This window comes from Lagenorhynchus albirostris, chromosome 18 (assembly GCF_949774975.1).
Source record: "Lagenorhynchus albirostris chromosome 18, mLagAlb1.1, whole genome shotgun sequence".
In the NCBI taxonomy this organism is placed as follows: Eukaryota; Metazoa; Chordata; class Mammalia; order Artiodactyla; family Delphinidae; genus Lagenorhynchus; species Lagenorhynchus albirostris.
The window spans coordinates 70,812,445-70,826,214 of record NC_083112.1 but is presented as its reverse complement, the minus strand read 5'-3'; positions in this window follow the sequence as shown (position 1 = coordinate 70,826,214).

Below are 13,770 nucleotides of genomic sequence, written 5' to 3'. Positions count from 1 at the left end.
GGTTTTTTCCAGATATACACCCAGGAGTGGGATTGCTCGATCATATGGCAACTCAAACTTCAGTTTTATAAGGAACCTCCCTACTGTTTTCCATAGTGGCTGCACCAGTTTACATTCCCACCAACAGTGTAGGAGGGTTCCCTTTTCTCCACACCCTCTCTAGCATTTATTATTTGTAGGCTTTTGATGATGGCCATTCCGATGAGTGTGCAGTGATATCTCATTGTAGTTTTGATTTACATTTCTCTAATAATTAGTGATGTTGATGCTCTAATTTCTGAAGGAAAGAGTCAGAGAATTTGTAGGCAGGTATTAAAATCACCAGGCCTGGTTTCCTTAGTTGCTGAAAATACACATTTGCAAGACAGATCACTAGGGAGAGAGTCTATACATGAAACAGAGCACTGCTAATAATCCTACAAGAGAATCAAACTAATGACTACCACCAAATAGCTGCTTTGCTGTATTGCACTATCAAAAACAATTTACACATTTTTAGATTTAAATCTGATGTCAAGGAAAGCACCCTGACGTCATCTTAGTCCATTCTTTCTTTGCTCTTAGTTTCCTTAGATCTGTATCTGCATATTATAATCAATAACCCAATATTTGATCAACACTGACTACATCTACTATCAATATTGACTGCATTTACTAATGAATGTTTTAAACAATGTTCTCGCTTGTTAGCGATAACAAGGTTATTAGAAGAATCAAATAACTTAGCAGGTGAAAACTCATCATAGCACAGTGCCTGGCACAGTAGATAAATAGTTCAATAAATGTTCCTCTCTAAGTCAAAATGAAAAAAGAATGTAAACTAACCACTAATAAATCAGTATCTCTTGACTTATTAAGTCATTAAGACTTGCTTAAGTCACTGCGGCTATAATCCTGTAGGCTCCAGATCATATAACCTGATTTTTTTCCCTCTGGTCCTAAATGGTGAAAAGTAACTTGTCTCTTTTGCCTGATATATTATTGGTACAAAACATACAAAAATAATAACATGTCAAGCTGAGCATTCTGCGTAACTGCCTTCTTCTTAAACTTTGTCTATCCCTTTGACCTTGAGGAAACATAAAGTGAATCTCTTCCACACTACAGGTTTAACGAGGTGATTACCCTGCATATCCAATGAGATAGTGGCTTATGTCATAAATTTCCAACTTCAAGATATATTCCTTTAGCTGTTGAAAGAATTAACCTTTTAACTGATAATAAACTTTAATTGCTGATCACAACTAGACCTTTCAATCTATTGTGACTTAAAATGAATATTCTGTATATAAGCAAGGTAAGCCTTGTGTGTAGCCACTCACTAAAGATATTTATGCCTCTTGTTAAGTTCCTGTGTCAGCCAACTCTTAATTATTTGTGCTAATATATAACAGCATAATTGAAATTAATGATCAAATAACGTCATCCTATTTTTCAAAAACCTTTGCTTTGTATTTGCCACAAGAAGTACCACACTTAAATAACTTAAGTTTCGAGCTTCCAGGAAGATGGCGGAAGAGTAAGACGCAGAGATCACCTTCCTGCCCACAGATACACCAGAAATACATCTACACATGTAACAACTCCTACTGAACACTGGCAGAAGACCTCAGACCTCCCAAAAGGCAAGAAAACCCCCACGTACCTGGGTAGGGCAAAAGAAAACAGAATAAACAGACACAAAACAATAGGGACAGTACCTGCACCAGTGGGAGGGAGCCGTGAAGGATGAAAGTTAGGTTTAATCATAGAAGGTTATGAATGCTGGTAGAAAATAAATCATCTCTCTTTATCCTCCCTGTGCTTTGCTTCTTGGTCTCTGTGGCCTCTTCTTTCTGGATCTGTGCCTCTTCAATGCCTTAAGGTCTAAAAGTTGAAAAGTGGCGAAGATGAGAAGAATTTTTGTTAATGAGAACAATTGGGTACCGTGACTTTGTAGTCAATGTTCTCAATACAAAGCAAAAGAATGCTAATTTCACAGCTAGCTTAAATGTTTCATCTTGTTTTTCAACAGGAACACCTGGAAGAATGTACTGTTTTTGTTTAAATAGATTTTTATAAGGCCCAACATAGCCCAGCATATTATGATGAACAAAAAGGTTTTAAATAAAGACAGTATGGTAAAGATAATTGTCAATATTTTGTTTTCCAGATTATTTAAAAAACATTGAATCACAGAGCTAGTAAAGGAAAAGAAAGAAAGAAAGAAAGAGAAAGAAAGAAGAGGGAGGAAAAGGAAAGAAAGGGAAAGAAAAGAAAAGGAAAGAAGAGAAAAAATGCTGATATGGGAGAATTAACACAAGCTGTCTTTTATAGTAAGTAAATTGAAAGAACAAAGACTTTCAACTAACTTCCACAGTACCTGTCAAAGTCCAGGGTTGAGTCTATCTAAAGAAAACAATATGGTCAGTTTCTACATTAAAGAGCTCTAATAAAACCATCTGAAATGTCTAAATGTTTGTTCATTGTGACTCACGTTTTTCCTGAACACCCCGTCATGTACCTAACTGTTGTACGGTCAGCAACATATAAGGTATCTTTCCAGGTTCAATGACCAAAAGGCTAAGTGTCTTGGAAACCTTTTGTCTTCTACCTTCTATAGCACTTGTGCTGAAGGGAAGAGAATGAGGTGGGTGAAGGGTGTTCAGAAACTAGAATATACATTTTTTAAAAGTAAATCAGTGAGGAAGAAGAGGTACATTGGAGACATTTTCCTCCATCACAATTCTCCATTCAGATATTCCTATTCAAAGACTCAAATTCTCTTAAAAGCAAAATTTCTCCCTATTTTTCTCTTGCCATTTCCTTAACTTAAGATTCCATCTATTCTCTATACCTCTTATTTGGGTTGCTGGATTTTGCAAACAAATATACAGGATGTCCAGTTAAGTTTGAATTTCAGGTAAATAACATAATTTTTTAGGACAAGTACATTCCATGAAAGATTGGGAAATCTTATACTAAAATAAAAACCTCATTGTTTATCTGAAATTCAAATTTAAACAATGAATCATTTTTTAGTATAAGTATGTCCCAAATATTGCACAGGACATAATTATACTGAAAAATTATTTGTTGTTTATTTGGAGCTCAAATTGAACTGGACTTCCTGAATTTTTATCTGGCAACTTGGCTCTTACGTAAAATCTTCCATTATTCAAGCCCAGATCAAATCCTATTTCTTCAGTGAATATTTCCATACCTATCTTATTTTGAAGGGATTTGTGCATTTATCCATCACCCCCCCAATCAACAAATATATATTGAACACCTGTTTTCCTCCAAGAACTGTGTTAGGGTCTATAGCTAAAAGGCAGAGGATGGCCTGGAAGGCAGCAACAATGACACAAGGGAACAAGTGCCATAGAAAGAGATGCAAAGGGTACCAAGGGAAACCCCCAAATGAGCCTCCTAGAAGGACATCTCTTTTATCTCCTTTCTAACTGTATCTTGTCCAAAGCCAATCACTGTTCACATCCCTGGTTACTACCAGACAACAGCACATCTGCTTGATCTGAGAAAAGAGAGTCATGAAAAGCTTTTGAAGTAACTGTTTAACTTAAGGTTAATTATCATGTAATTAAAATAAGTAAAAATATCCTTACACATTTGGTAAAAAAATTTAGAGAAAACCAAACATGGTGCACAGAGATATACTTAGGATGGGGTATATTGCAACGTTATTACAAACCTAAGTATGCTGAATGCTCTAAAGTTTTAGTGACTTGATGAATATTAAAAATATCCATTTTTCGGGCTTCCCTGGTGGCGCAGTGGTTGAGAGTCTGCCTGCCGATGCAGGGGACACGGGTTCGTGCCCCGGTCCGGGAAGATCCCACATGTCGTGGAGCGGCTGGGCCCGTGAGCCATGGCTGCTGAGCCTGCGTGTCCGGAGCCTGTGCTCCACAACGGGAGAGGCCACAACAGTGAGAGGCCCATGTACCACACGCACACACACACAAAAAAATCAATTTTTCCATTTGCATAGAATGAGGATACTTAAAACATAAAAGATTAATTTGGAAGCACTCCAAACCTTCATTCTCTAAAGTGGGCTCTGCATGTTCCCACTTTTTGATGGCCAGGGTTTGTAGCAAATATGTCATGATTTAAATTTCAGCTACCTGGGATACCAATGGGAACCAGAGAAAAAACATTTTTACCATGGAAAGAGAGGAGGAACTGACAGTACTCATGAAGAGGTTTTCATCTTCAGGAAATCATCTTGGTCTATGAATAACAGAGGTGGTGGTGGTATGGTCTCAGTGTTTATGTCCCACTTAGTTTAATGCAGTAAATCAGGGGAAGTATAAACTTTGCTAATGAGTTAAGGTGTTAAGCAAAATTGTTGGGAAGAGCTGTCTGTCCCCATATGGCATACGGATACCAAAGCTAAGACTTCATTAACTGTGAAATATGGTCTATGGCTGTTTTCATTTCAGAGTCAGAAATGGGAAGGAAACATAGCAAATTTTGTTTAATACTCATATAAATCACATTTTGAAATCTCAAAAATATACAAAATCGTCTTACTTTGGGTAAATTTCCCAACATATAAATTAGGATGAACTTCATATATAATTGATAATAAATAGTATGACGTTTAGAAAAAGATAAAATGTCAACAGACACATCTAGAGTGAACATGTCACAAAAGCCTGTGTTTATCACAATAAAAGATAAACAGATTTGGGGGAATAATAGAATCTCAGAGGTTGAAAGAAGTTTAAAGGTTATCTAGTTCACTCACCCTGAGTTTTAATATACTCTCCAGTATCTTCTCCCAAATCTGGCTTAAGTATGAGTGACTGTACAGTGTCACCCAGGAGTTTGTAGCCTGTTTCCACTCAAAATCATCACTGAGACTGACTTATTGAGAAAAAGCAAGAAAATGGGACCAAGATTGGGAAGGGACTTTGAAAGCACCTGTTTTCCACCAATTCCACAACAAATAATCCTTTTTGTCTCTCTTTCAACTACCACCCACTTTGTATTCCAACCTTTAGAAAGAGAACATGGCCCTTGGAGAAGTACTGGGAAGCATGGATGGGAAAACTGATAAGAAAGGAGAGTGAGGGTAAAAACAGGCGTGAGGGTCAGTGGGAACAGTGTGCAGTCCTGAAGGAGGACAGCAAGTGTCTTCACCTTAGTCTGAAGCTGGGGAAAAGCAGTGTGATCAGAGACTTTTCTTTTCTTTAATTGTGGTAAAACACACATAACATAAAATTTACCATCTTAAACCGTTGTCATTTAATAATAGTCCATCATCATGGTTCATACATCATTCTCTTGTGAGTTGTTTTAAGGTGTCAGTCTTTGAAAAGTTGATGAACTCCAACCACCCTGCACCAGCAAACCAGAAGATAAGACTCTCACAGGGGCATCTCCCCAGAATTCTGCCACTAACGGCATATTCCATGCGCAGCTGAGCTCTGTCACGGGTTTATCTTTGGTATCTAACTTCCATGTAGTGTCAAAGGATATCTATCTATTTATCTATCTATCTCTCTATCTATCTATCTATCCAGCAATAATAAAGAATGAATCTCAGTGGGAAGATCCACCACAAAGTATGAAAGTCAAATTTACTTCAACGTGAAATAAAGGACAGAAACTGGGACAGTACAGGATAAAAGCTTAAGTTGGAAAATGGTCACAGTCATTAAAACCAGGACACCCAATAAAAATGAAGAAATAATTTAGACAGTCTCAAGCCATGACAGGCAGGGCTGGAAAGAAGCAACAGCATGCATTAGGACAGATGTGTTTTTGACACCCTTCAACCCTCCCCAGTCAGCAAAAGAATCCTGTCCACCATTTTCACCGCATTGTCCCTTGATGTTGAGCCTTTCTTCCATCCCCTTTTAGGTGCAACTCTCAGAAAATATATATATAAAATCAATCACTTACACCTTAACGTGAATTTTATTCTACTCAGTGGGCTCTGAGGATTACTCATATGTTAAGCCCTACCTTCTATGATTAGGCACCATAATGAACTGAGTCCCTGGAAATAACCATAGAGGTATTTAAGCGGCCAGATGGCAGGGGAACCAAATAAGGTAGTCAACAGGTGTGCTAGGCCCAGGCAGGCTAAGTAGGTTCAGAATCAGAAACCCAGGCAAAGCAGAAGCTCAGTTTAGAGCCTGGTTCTGACCTCTCTGGCTGGAATTTGTAACAGACATCAGTCATTGACTGCAGCTTTTATTTTGTTCTCTGAGGTTTTGTCTGTTTGTGGTTTTGGTCTGTCTGACATCTTGAGGGTCGCTGGTGAGGTTGGGGTGAGGAGGAGAGTGTATTATTCCTTCTCTAAGAGAAAAAGACAGGGATGACAAGGGTTCTGAAGCCTAGTTTTAACCAGTTATTATAGCATCTATAGCCACCTCCAAAAAGACCTGGGGTAGTCATACACACAAAACACAAGGACGGGGCTTCCCTGGTGGCACAGTGGTTGAGAGTCCGCCTGCCGATGCAGGGGACACGGGTTCGTGCCCCGGTCCGGGAAGATCCCACATGCTGCAGAGCGGGTGGGTCCGTGGGCCATGGCCACTGAGCCTGCGCGTCCGGAACCTGTGCTCCACAACGGGAGAGGCCACAACAGCGAGAGGCCCGTGTACTGCAACAACAAAAAAAAAAAAAAACAAAAAAAAAACACAAGGACACACAAAATTACATTGAATGACTTTAATACTTTGTTCCACAACTCATAATCTAAAATAACTCAGTATGCCACCTCTGCCCTGTTGCTATCTGCACCTATTTTAATGGTTGTTCTCTGTTACTTTAAAAATCCACAGAAAGACGAACCCAAGCATGCCAAAAGAAGGAAAGAATGTAGTCCTAAGACCAGCTTTGAAAAAACAATGTAAAAGGCAAGAGCCATCTATTCTACCTTCCTCATTCTGTGGCCATCACTCTGGTTCCTACTCAGTAGTGCAATCCCTCCACAACATCCTGAGTTACACAGAAACCCAAAAAGTGGCCAACAGCTTGGAATAAAGATGGAACTCTTATAGTAAAAACAAACACACAAAAATACCTCAAAAATTATTTTGCCACACAGGCAACAAAAATTCAAAATGCTCTCCTCAATAATTTTCAAATGTTAAGATAATTCTCAGTGAAACAGATGGAATAAATTATAGTTAAATATTTAAACATTTATTGGGGCTGCAGCAACTTTCCAGACAGTCCAAAATCCCAGAGTAATATTCCTCAAGATATAGTGTATTTTTTGGAGTTCTTACCACATCTGAGAAGCTCTGCTATTTCTATTAGGTCCTCAGGAACAGGGAAGGGCATTCTGATGGGTGACTTCCAAATCAATGAGATTTTTCTGTTTATGGAAACAAGATATGCCACAGGAAAATCAAACTCATATGTGAGTAAACTATGGTGTCTCACATTTCTTTATGGGAATTGACATCCATTGATTTTTTTGAACGTATACATTTAACCAGAACTCAGGAATGTTTTAAACAAGGCTTTCTCACACAGTATCATCAGCTTCAGTCACTCTATAATTAGATTCAATTAACATGTCCCAAATGTCAGAGGGGTTGGCAATAGTAACAACATTTAGTACAGTTAATGCATAAAAATTAAAATGTTTGCTCTCCATAACATTGAATTACATATCATATGCCTCTTTACTTCTCTAATTTTTCTTTCTAGGAACCTTGAGAATTATGGTTTCTTGTAGTGGGTCATACATTGCGACATATTTTAAAGACAAGTTCACTAGTAGATTACATAGTATGAAGACAGAAAAACCAACTCATAATAGAAGTGAGAAGTTTCCATATCCAACCCCTCTTTCTTGTCAATTGCCTTGTTGGAATTAAGCTTCCTGGAAGAGATCACTTTTGAGGATGAGAGAAGAGTAGTCTGAAAAGATGAAATATAATATTCCTCAAGCTATGTAATAGCAACCTCCAGTTCTGTCAAATAAGAAGTATAAAATAAAATAAAATCTAAGTACAATCATGCCTATAATATTTAGTGGATTCATAAGCATGAGGAAAATACCATGTTAAGAGTGCAAGACAGAAAGCAAACAGCAATAAACTATAGTGTGAGGTTTCAGGTTAGTACAACACACTCTGCCACATTATTTTCAGAATAAAGTTTACACATGAATTACTAACTCCAAATAGACTAATTCATTGACAGAAATAAATTCACATACAAATATTAATCAATAAAAGAGAACAAAAAGAAGGGAGAAGTAAATAAATATTTAATAATTTGTCAACATAAATGTACCCATGTTACCACAAAGCAAGCAATTTTGAACAACATTCCAATGAGATTAAAATAAGTGTCAACACCTTTTTAAAATCTGCTTGAGGATAAGAGAGCTGATAAGACAAGGAATGTAGAGCTGCAAGGAGGTTAAACAAGTATGGGTGATCACATTCCCCCAAGGTTGGAATTCTAAAAGAGAGCATAGAAAGGATTAGTTGCACGGTTGACACTTTTTAGGGATGGAACACTGTCCTCAGAGTCTAGCACATAAAAAATAACCAAGAACTTAAGAATACGGGACAAACTAAAGCCCAGTGGGAGAAAAAAAAGGCACCAGAATCAGATGCACGGTGGTTCCAAATATTGGAGAGTCTGTATTTTAAAAGAAGTATGACTACTGTTTTCAACAAGATTGCAAACAATTGATAGTTATGATCTGAGAACTGGCCAATTTCAAGATAATGAAAATTCTAAAAATAAAAGGCACAATAACTGAAATTAGGTAGATATGAATCAGTTTAGCAACAGAACAAACACAGCTAAATGAAAAGAGAATTGGTGAACTGGTAGATAGACCAGAAGAGAAGATTCAAAATAAAGGATAGAGAAAATGTTATAGAAAATATATGACAGAATAAGCAATTCAGAAGGTACAATAACAAGACCTAAAATATATGTAATTTGTGTCTGAGAAAAAATAAGACAGAAGTAATATTTGCAAAAGACAAGGGCTGACAGCTTGCCAAAATTGAGGAAAGATGTCAAACAACATGTTTAAGAATACTATAAAGCCCAGGCAAGATAAATAAAAAATATATGTAAATACAACATATAAAATGCTGACAATCAAAGACAAAGAGAAAATATTAAAATCAGGGAGATGGGGGAGGGAAAAAGGCAAATACTTTCAAAAGTGCAACAATAAGATTTACAGTTAATTCTCAACAAGCGCAATGAAATTCAAAAGAAAATGGAATAATTTCAAAGCTCTGAAAGCAGGTAACTGCTGAAATAGAATTTCACATCTAGTTTAAATATCCTGCAAGAACGAAGATGAAAATCAAAACTAGAAGAATTTTGTTAGAAGCTCCTCCTTAAAGAAAATGTTGAGTGCTGTTTGCAGGCAGAAAGAAAATCATCCCAGATGGAAGCTCAGAAATGTAAAAAAAAAAAGTAAATAGAAAGATTACAAATAAAAGAATACAAAAAGATGTACTATGCAAGCAGTAACGAGAAGAAATTCATCATAGTCATATTAAAAATTGAGAAAATTTATTTTTTGACAAAACGTATTACCAGAGATAGAAACAGCTGTAATAAAGAAATGTTTAAATCATTAAGAAGACATAATTTTTTTTTTTTTTTGTGGTACGCGAGCCTCTCACTGTTGTGGCCTCTCCCGTTGGCTCAGCAGCCATGGCTCACGGGCCCAGCCGCTCCGCGGCATGTGGGATCTTCCCAGACCAGGGCACGCACCTGTGTCCCCTGCATCGGCAGGCAGACTCTCAACCACTGCGCCACCAGGGAAGCCCAGAAGACATAATTTGAGATTTCTATAATTTAATAAAATAGCTCACAATACATTAAACCAAAGCTGATAGAACTTTAAGAAGGTGTAAGTATATTCACAATTATCATAGGATATTTTAACGTACCTCTCTATATAACTAATAGTTTCCTATGGCTAGAATGGGTACACCAGCTATCTGACTCCACTCACATCTTTTCTGCAATCTTGCCTTCAAAACGAATTATTCAAGAGAATAGCCTTCTCTCAACACCCATACCTGGCACTCCAACTCCTTCTTACCCTTTGTTTTTCTATTTTTATTTACTAAATTATCATCATGTTTAATTTCATTATTTATCTTCTCTCTCCCTCTGACCATACTACAAGCTCCACAAGGACAAAAATCTATTCATTCTATTCATGGACGTATCCCAAACACCTAGAACAGTTCCTGGCTGATAGTAGGTGATCAAATATATATTAAGTAATATAGTCGGAAGCTGGCAGATTGAGAAGAAATGTGAGAATGCTGATTTTTCCTATCTTTTATGCTACGGAGTCAAAATTGCATAAAAATCATTATGAGTTTTTAAATGCATTCAATGTCTTATGCTTTCCATAATACTCTCTCAATATTTACTTGAAATCCTTTATTTTACATTTTTCTGATAAACTCATATGAAATCACTTTAATGCATCTAATTTTTACAAGAGTGTGCATACATGATCTCATTTTTATAAGCTTATCTCTTTCTGTGCCAACAGAAAGACCTTACCCTTCCCTCAGCTTATCTGCATGGGGACACATTTGACCTGATGCTCATTTAATATTAACAAAGGTTATTTCTGGAGGCTGGTATTTGGACATTTTTCTTACTTCCTTCTTTGAACCTGTTTGCATTAATCGAATTCTTTATAATAAATATTTATCAGTTGTAAAAATTATAAAGTTAAATTTAAAAGATAAATTACTTACTGCTTAATGAAGTATCGGTACCCAAATGTCCCCAAGGTAGCTCATATTCAACATGTACCAAAAAAATTGACTATCCTCATCCTATTTACCCCAAGCTTGTTTTCTTGTGCTTCATTGAGGATGAGGCCTGCTTATCAAATTGCAACTTGAAATTTAAATCTCTCTTTGACTCTGTCTTAACAAGGCACTTAGTTACCAAGCGTTCTTTGTTTATAATTTTAATTAGTGTCTCAGATCCATGTCTCCTCCTCAATTCCATTGCTGTGATCAAAACCCCTGTGCAGGAAGCAGTCCAAATTCCTTCATACATCACTGAAATATCTGATCATTTGTCCTTAATAGCTTTTCCTCTCTGTCATTGTCTCTTCCCAGCCTAAGCACCCCTCCTGAATTATTAAAAGCCTGGACAATTTGCCTATAGGTAGGCTTTCCTGTATTTTATTAGTTTTGTTTTCTCCTCTCTTTGTATTTACTCAAGTATCCTTCGGAAAGTCGAGTGTTTTAAAGTGCAAAGGAAAACAAGCAAAGATTGTCTGTCTGTTTTGTTGTCTTGGTTTCCCCCCAACCCAGAAGTTTGACAGGAGCTAGAGTACATGAAGATGGTGAAGAGGTGGGGAACCAAAGGGAGAAAATCTGAGAAAGAAGACACATCAAAGGGCATATTCCAGTGTTAGCGTCATCTGCTTAATTAGCTGCCCCTGCCACTTGGAGAGGTCTATTGCCTGGATACCACTGCTCCAGGTTTGGTGGGTGTGTGTTTTATTAGAAAGCTTGGTACCCTGAACTTTGTTTTTCAAAGTACAATTGAACATGGCCTCCTGACATGACTGACGTATAATTGGCATGCAACGGCCAGGCCCTGGGTCCTCTCTGGGGTCCAGGCAGCGGTGAAGCCACCTCCTAGGGCATCATCTCTCATGGGTCAGAGGTCAAGCTGTGGTGGACATGACCAGTTCTTTGAGGACCAGGAGAGACAACGGTAATCCAGGCACTTGTAGAGAAGCATCGGAAGTCAAAGCGAAACAATGTTCACGGACTTGTGAGGTTGGGGCTGGCAATAAAGCTGAGGTCAAAGAGGGGTGGAGGAGAGTTGCTGAGCAAGGACAGTAGGTCCCAGTCACGTAGCAAACTGATAGGCGAGGCAGGGAGGAAAGGTGGAGATGACTGATACAGTCAGGACACAGGAAGCTGCATATGCACATCGCCCATGGAAACCCCCATGACAGGGGTTATCACAGACTGACACAAAGCACTAAGCAAAGGTCCAGCTGAATGTGTGCAGGCAGAGAATATTCTCATGCATTTAGTTAGCAAGGACATCCTTCCTGACACCATTCTGGTTCCAAATATACAGTAGTGAGTAAGCAGGAGCCATTCTCCAGAAGGAACTCATAGGGTCGGTGCTATGGATTAAATTGTGTCCCCCCCAAAATTTGTGTGTTGAAGTTCTAACCCCCAGTACCTCAGAATGTGGCCTTTTTTGGACATACAGTCTCTACAGATGATCAATTTAAGATGAGGTCATTAGGGTGGAGCCTAGTCTAATACAATTTATTTTTAGGTCTCATTTCAAGTTTTATTTTTTTACTTTTTAATTATGTTTTATTGCAGTAGAGTTGATTTACAATGTTGTGTTAGTTTCAGGTATACAGCAAAGTGAATCAGTTATACATATATGTATATCCACTCTTTTTTAGATCCTACTCCCATATAGGCCATTATAGAGTATTGAGGTTCTTATTAGTTATCTATTTTGGGCTTCCCTAGTGGTGCAGTGGTTGACAGTCCGCCTGCTGATGCAGGGGACAAGGGTTTATGCCCCGGTCCGGGAAGATCCCACATGTCGCAGAGCGGCTGGGCCCATAAGCCATGGCCACTGAGCCTGCACGTCCGGAGCCTGTGCTGCACAATGGGAGAGGCACATGTACCGCAAAAAAAAAAAAAAAACTACAATGAGATATCATCTCACACCGGTTAGAATGGCCATCATCAAAAAATCTACAAACAATAACTGCTGGAGAGGGTGTGGAGAAAAGGGAGCCCTCTTGCACTGTTGGTGGTAATGTAAATTGATACAGCCACTATGGAGAACAGTATGGAGGTCCCTTTAAAAACTAAAAATAGAACTATCATGCGACCCAGCATTCCCACTACTGGGCATATGCCCTGAGAAAACCATAATTCAAAAAGAGTCATGTACCAAAATGTTCATTGCAGCTCTACTTACAATAGCCAGGACATGGAAGCAATCTAAGCGTCCATCAACAGAAGAATGGATAAAGAAGTTGTGGCACATATATATACAATGGAATATTACTCAGCCATTAAAAGAAACGAAATTGAGTTATTTGTAGTGAGGTGGATGGACCTAGAGACTGTCATGCAGAGGGAAGTAAGTCAGAAAGAGAAAAACAAATACTGTATGTTAACATATATATACGGAATCTAAAAAACAAACAAACAAAAAAATGGTCATGAAGAACCTAGGGGCAAGATGGCATTAAAGACGCAGACCTACTAGAGAATGGACTTGAGGATATGGGGAGGGGGAAGGGTAAGCTGGGACAAAGTGAGAGAGTGACATGGACATATATACACTACCAAACGTGAAATAGATAGCTAATGGGAAGCAGCCACATAGCACAGGGAGATCAGCTTGGTGCTTTGTGACCACCTAGAGGGGTGGGATAGGGAGAGTGGGAGGGAGGGAGACGCAAGAGGGAAGAGATATGGGGACATATGTATATGTATAACTGATTCACTTTGTTATAAAGCAGAAACTAACACACCATTATAAAGCAATTATATTCCAATAAAGATGTTAAAAACAAACAAAAAGATAAAAATAAATAAATATATTACATGCCCCAACCAAAAGACACGGACTGGCTGAATGGATACAAAAACAAGACCCATATATATGCTGTCTACAAGAGACCCACTTCAGACCTAGGGACACGTACAGATTGAAGATGAAGGGATGGAAAAAGATATTCCATGCAAACGGAAATTACAAGGAAGCTGGAGTAGCAATACT